The following is a 6,863-nucleotide window of genomic DNA, read 5'->3' on the forward strand; positions in this document are numbered from 1 at the left end:
TTTAGGACTCGCTCTGAGGCAGCCACGGATTCTGGTCAAAATGAGGCATCGAGTTATTCAGTAATGTATAAAAGACAAGTTCATAGGACGTATTTGGGCATACTATTCCTTGAATGCATAAATTATCTGTGTGTGTGTGTGTGTGTGTGTGTGTTCATTTCCAGTGTTTGCCCACGTGTTGACGGTAACAAGTAAAAACAAGAAGGTAGAGCCTCTGAATGGGCGGTAATTGTTTAAAAGAAAACGGTTTAAGAATGAATCCCTAGATTAGCCGGGAAAGGATTAAGACGGTCGCGGTCGGGTAGAAAAGGCCACTGAGCCCCGTGTTTAATTTAATGTCATCACTATACATTTCAGCTAGCAGTTTTAAAGAGACGGCGAATAAGTCTGTTTTAAGTAATCTCTGAAATTACTGTTGTTACGAATATGTTAGGAAATGGCAGTACCATTTGTTATAAGATTCAAATCCAGTGTTCTCTGTCACACACACGCACCGTCACTGCACGATAAGACACTTGGTGCGTATACCTGACTTCAGCTGTGGCCATGCTTCATTACCGTTTGTTTACCTTTTTTGTACTTATAATCTTATCATTTTTCCTAATTTTTATATTGCGTAACTTTACCTTTTTTTTTTTTGCAAATTAATTGTGACTAAGCTCATTCATAATTTAAGTGTTTCTTCTGCTTCTTACGGGCTACTCCTAGGAACAAGGTCTTGCATTACAGCTTAATCTAACGACTATATTAATATCATTCTCCTCATATTGACAACCTCTTCTGTTTACCTTCATGATTAAATGTATTCCTCCATTTCTTTAAATATATGGCCCAAGAATTCTGCAACTATCCCCCAATCGTTCTATTTAGAGAATAACGTTGCTGAAAACAAACTATTTACGAAAATTACCAGCTTCGGGCGCAGTCCTTCCCCCTAGGCCCTATAACAACGTCTTCCTATCTCTTCCTATGCCCCAAGTGATCCAAGGACCAGATAGGCCTAAAGGTCCACCTCCCAACCATTAATATCGAATGACAGCAGTTTGCTTTGTTTCTGCTTTCCATTCCAAGAAAGGTGGACAAAACAAGAGCTTAGAAATTTTCAGTAAATTACATTTCGCCAGTGTTTTCGAGTAAGGCTTTTTAGTCAAGTGTCCAACCGATGTTTACAATCATCGCGTGATTTCTGAGACAAACAGCAATGTGACCTTGGTGACTGCTGAGCCCTGCTTATCAGGAGTTCGTTCGCATCAAGAAAAAAAAATGGATGAGTCATTTATCTTAAACACGATGGTCAGCTTTCTTTTCACTTCTTTGGTGTTTTCTCTCTTGAATCAGAGAGTAATGTTGGTTAATGAGCACTATCATATATATATATATATATATATATATATATATATATATATATATATATATATATATATATATATATATATAATGTGTGTACGACTGTAGGACAAAATCCCCTAATACAGCCATTTGGACGAGAGTAAAATATATTCAGTGTGTAATATGACTGCAATACGGAATGAAATTTTAGGGTTGAACTATAACATGAGTTAACACTTTCTTGTACTTTATGTTCATGGTTAAAAATATTAACAACACTTGAAAACACCTATTAACTTACATGACATGATTTACGTGCTTCATCAAATGAGAAAACAAAAGACAACCCAGTAAAATGAAGTTAGGTTATTACCCGATCAGCCGTTAAGATTTTTTTTTTTAATATTCCAGTGTCGATCTCTCTCAAAGAATGCTTTTGATGAGGCCACGCTTATCGGCCTAGGAATAGATGAAATTGGTTCCATTCACTGCAGAAAAAAACATGAAAAATGTAGATTCGATAAATTCTGAGACGATGTATGCTTGTTCACTTTCCATTAAGAGTTAATCCAGGTGACACATTCGAGAAAAAAAAGTGGAATCCACCTTTCCTGCTGTCAAGTTGGTTTGTGTTCGTTTGTATTTTTTTTTTATTCATCCAAGTATATATAACGTAATTTCTGGTATACACTATGTGTATATATATATATATATATATATATATATATATATATATATATATATATATATATATATATATATATATATATGTGTGTGTGTGTGTGTGTGTGTGTGTGAGTGTGTGTGTACGCGGGCGCGCGTGTATGTGCGTGTGTGTGTGTGTGTGTGTGTGTATGATATGGTGGAGATGCCGAAAAAAAGGCGACACAGCTTCATTGTAGGTAGCTGTCTATGCCTTCGTTTCACCTGTTCGTCACCATTGTTTCAATGTAAAGCTTAATTTTCGAAGCCAAAGTTACGGACGTTACCATAATTAAAATCTATACAAATACAATTAAGACTTGAATTACAAGAACCTAAATTAAGTAAACCACACAAATGAGGAACAGAAACATGCGTCTCAAAGCCACCCAACGAAAGCCTCGAAATACGAACACCGATAACCAAGGAAAGCAGCACACCCGGAGCGGAGAAAGATTTCAAGAGATAAGCAGAGGGGCAGAAGAAGAGGTCTGACCAGACCATCCAGTGACGGGATGATTTATTCAGTCTTAGCGATTCAAGGATAACGAGCAACTTTTCGTTAGCGGCTTGTGCTACGGTTTCAAATTATCATATAAAATAGATGATGTACATTTGTTTGCACGCTCCGTACCACTGGATAACTGTTTAGTACTCGAAGTATATCCTGTTTTGTGGCTGACTCCGGAGTGGGAATTAATCGATACGAATTAACAGCGCCCTTTTCTATTGATTTTAAGGTTTTTATTGGTAGATTTATTTTTCTTTAGCCCTGGTGATGAAGCTTAGCACTAGAACGCTGGCGAAAAATCAATGAAACTACTCATCACGTAATTACTGTACATATTCGACATGCTAGAAAATAACACTTTCTAGGTTTTATACACACACGTATATATATATATATATATATATATATATATATATATATATATATTTATTTATTTATTTATATATATATATATATAAGTTAAGTTGTTGGTTGGTTTCCTATAAATTAAGTATTTATAGGAAACCAACCACCAACTTAACTTATGTCCATTTTTATTCAGGCCATCACCTTAACATCAAAATATCAAATTTTCCTTCTATGTTTTTACGAGCTTTACGCATTGTCAGTCCCCAGTATTTGGATCAAGAAATTGAATACATAAGGAAAATAGGGACAGACTTATGTTATCCTTCATATATATATACTAGATATTTGTTATAACAAAGCCCACAAAAAGTTCTATAGTGAAAGGAACATGGAGAAAGAAACCCCTAAGAACGTTCTTAGCTTGTCTAAAATAATTGTTAAAACTTTTTAATGTCTACCTCGTTTTTTTCTATAATAACACACTAAAAATAATGTTAATAAAAAATAGCCCTAAGGAAAACAACAGCATAATATATAAAATTCCATGTCTGGACTGCCCGTCTTTTTAAATGGCCAATCTAGCAAAGATTTAGATGTACGTATTAACCAACATAAGTATTCAGTCAAAACTGGACAAACATTCAATGCTATATTCACTCCTTTAAGTGAAAACTCTCAAAGGACAAATTGGGCTGAAAAGTCAGTGATTGCCAGATCGAAGGATTTCTCTTCAAGAAATCTATTGGAGTCCGCTATTATCCAGCTTACTTCCAGCAGTAATTTTAACCTTAGCCCTGGCATGTATTATTTGGACCCTTGTATTAGAAAAATGTTCAAGAATGACCTAAAAGATAAAATCACAAATTAGTTACCTTATATATATTTTCTATGTATCCGTATTTTTATATAATAATTTTTATTTGTAAAAATGTTCATCTTGCAAAAAATTATTATTTTTTTACAAAAAGAGAATCATTTTGTTGAACTAATATTTTTTGGGTGGTCAGTCACGCCCTTGTATAATCTTTTAATTGTTCTGTCCCTGCTTCTGAACGGTTGATCCTAATCCTTTGTAAAACCTCTTAAATATTTCACCCTGTTTTGGCAGTTCTACCAATTCTTCAATTGTGTTGGATTCCAGGTGCATATTTTTCCTTTATAATCCCCATCTGTCATTTATATGAGCTTTCTTTGTAAACTTACTTTTATATTTCTTCAGTCTGCTAAGTAAAGGACGAAAGAGTCGAAAGGCCTCGCAGCACTCCAGTGTTTCTCTTTCCTTCGTGGATTTTATCTTTATATATATATATATATATATATATATATATATATATATATATATATATATTCATTATATGTATATATGTTATTCATTGTGTGTGTTATTATGTGGTATAAGTACAGTTTATGACTACTGTTTTAATACGATTTCCAATAAAAACAACAAATATAAATCTGGGAAATTAACGCAGAAAAACTTCCCCTCCAACATCAGGATTTGAGCTTGGATAGCAGAATGAAACTAAAACGATCATCAGAATTTCCATACAAGGACAGATCATCTATATCAGGTTCCTGCTTGATGTCCAAAGTACTTGACCATTCTGGTTTATTGCGGTTAGGCTGTCCTACTACCCAATGGGTGGCGTCTGGTCCTGGGCACTGGTCACGAAAGTCAGGTACATGTTGGACTTTCCATCAGTATCAGGAGTATCAAACAGCTTCCCTGACGAATCTCGAGAGCTCAGTTCCCTAAGAACATGGCAGGCGTTTATATCACATAAAGTATTTGTCCTCGTAAGAAACATTCCCCTGACGAAATTGTATATCATATACATACATACATACACACACACACATATATATACATATATATATATACATACACATATATATATATATATATATATATATATATATATATATATATATATATATATATATATATACACAAACATTAAGCTTGGAATACTGTTGAGTATTATACATAAGTGATATTTCCATATTCAAAAATATTAAGCCGCAAGTGATGATTAAAATCGAATTCGCTGTATCTTTGGTGGGAATAGCGCACAACCAATGGAAATTACGATCGACAAGTACTTCGCGCACCGGCCAGATGTGGTCTAAGCCAGCGCAAATGCATTTAACAATTATAATTCCCCTTGGGTGTAAGTTATTCAAGGACATTTGTAGCTTAATACATATATATATATATATATATATATATATATATATATATATATATATATATATATATATATATATATATATATATTGTATATATATATATATATATATATATATATATATATATATATTTATATATATATGCATTAAGGTACAAATGTCTTGAATATACAATTCACTATACCTTGGGAATAAATAACACCCAAGGGGAATTATAATTGTTAAATGCCTTTGCGCTGGCTTAAGGGGCCCATAAACGTTCAAAAAAAGCGTCAAAACTTTGCATCAAAATTTTGATATCAAAATTTTGATGCAAAATTTGAGTGTGTGTAGGACGTTTTGATGTCAAAAAAAGATTTGAAGCAAAATTTTGATTGATCAAATCCGTTTGATATTTTTTGACGAGTCGTCAAATTTTTGATGCGTGTGTGGGCTCCTGTCAAAATTTTGATCAAACTTTTTAGTTCGCAGGTGACTGACGAGGAGATAGGATCGCCATGTCTGTGAAGAAGGAGGTCGAAAAGAGATTTTTGATTGAAGTTTTAGGAGAATTCTGTCAGCAGTATTTTAAAAACGCTGACATTATCATAATCGAATTTACTTGCTAAGGATAATTATCCAAGGATTCTCTCTCTCTCTCTCTCTCTTCCAAAAAAAAAAAAGGAACAGACACGTGGAAAATCATACAAGGATCCATTTCAACCAAGACAAAATCCACGCGGGATGGGCTTACATTACAGCTAAACCTGCGTTTCTTTTTTATTATTTTTTTTTTTTACTCTGTCTCCTGTTTTACACAAAAAATTAAACTATATAACTAACAAATACCTCAGGACAGCACAAAAATGAGAAATATCCAACAACCAGATATAACTGGAATCATGAACCTTCCCTTACCCAAGCACTTATTATCAACCATAATTATTATTCGTTATAACCTTCCATATTATTCGTTATAACCTTTACGTTTCCGACATTTTCCTCTGCGTCAGAGCGTGGAATGTGAAAAATTTCTCTTGCAAAAGGTGAGCTGAATTTCTACAAAATGGCCTCTTCAACTAATAGCTATCGTTTCAATGAAACAAGGAATATTTCCACTTCATCTTTTCCTCTGTTCATGATGCTCACAATGCCAACACTAGTGCTATGGCCACTGATGCATCCATGCCGAAGATTTTGACGATACTGAATTTTGATGGGAAAAACGCCTAAACGTGTGTGGGCAATTATGCATCAAAATTTTGTATCAAAGTTACACGTCAAAATTTTGATGCAAAATTTTGACGCTTTTTTTGAACGTGTATGGCCACCTTTAGACCACACTGCTAACCTGGCCGGCGGAGAAGTACTTGTCGATTGTAATTTCCATCGGGTGTGCGCTATCTCCACCGAAGGTACAGTGAATTAGATTTTAATCATTACTTGCGGCTTAATGTTTATGAATATGAAAATATCACTTATGTATATTATTAAACAGTATTCCTAGTTTAATGTTTATATATATATACAATATATATATATATATATATATGTGTGTGTGTATGTTTCTTACAATTTCGTCCGGGGAAATGAAACTTAATCAAAACCTCTACGAGGACAAATACTTTATGTGATATAAACGCCAGCCATGTTCTTAACCTACTTATTCCATTCCCAAAATGCATAAATCTCCAATGGCCAACACGCAATGGGGTCCTCTTCACTTCTTCGTTCCCTAATGTTTTTATACGATTTTCCACTGGAAACATAGAATCTAAATTTGGAAATCTGAAGCTGCAGAACT

The sequence above is a fragment of the Macrobrachium rosenbergii genome, chromosome 48 (assembly GCF_040412425.1).
Source record: "Macrobrachium rosenbergii isolate ZJJX-2024 chromosome 48, ASM4041242v1, whole genome shotgun sequence".
Classification (NCBI taxonomy): Eukaryota; Metazoa; Arthropoda; class Malacostraca; order Decapoda; family Palaemonidae; genus Macrobrachium; species Macrobrachium rosenbergii.